The following is a 283-nucleotide window of genomic DNA, read 5'->3' on the forward strand; positions in this document are numbered from 1 at the left end:
CGGAGGGGCAGAGACGCGGGGCTGGAGCGGGGTGCTGCGAGCCAGACAAAGATAGCCGGGGAGGAGGAGGTGGAAAAAAGGAGGAGGAGGAGAAGAAGGAGGAGGAGAAAAGGGATACAAAATACACTGCGAGCGGAGAGGGAGAGAGAGAGAGAAAGAAAACAGCTCCCCCTTCCCTTCTCCAACAGGAAAAACCGGCGGAAACGCGCCCGCCCCAAAGCACTGCTGGGTAAACTCGCGGGGAGAGAAAAGAGCGAGGGAGGACGGGGAGGGGAGCGGGACC

The sequence above is a fragment of the Charadrius vociferus genome, unplaced genomic scaffold (genome assembly GCF_000708025.1).
Source record: "Charadrius vociferus isolate BGI_N301 unplaced genomic scaffold, ASM70802v2 scaffold92, whole genome shotgun sequence".
Classification (NCBI taxonomy): domain Eukaryota; kingdom Metazoa; phylum Chordata; class Aves; order Charadriiformes; family Charadriidae; genus Charadrius; species Charadrius vociferus.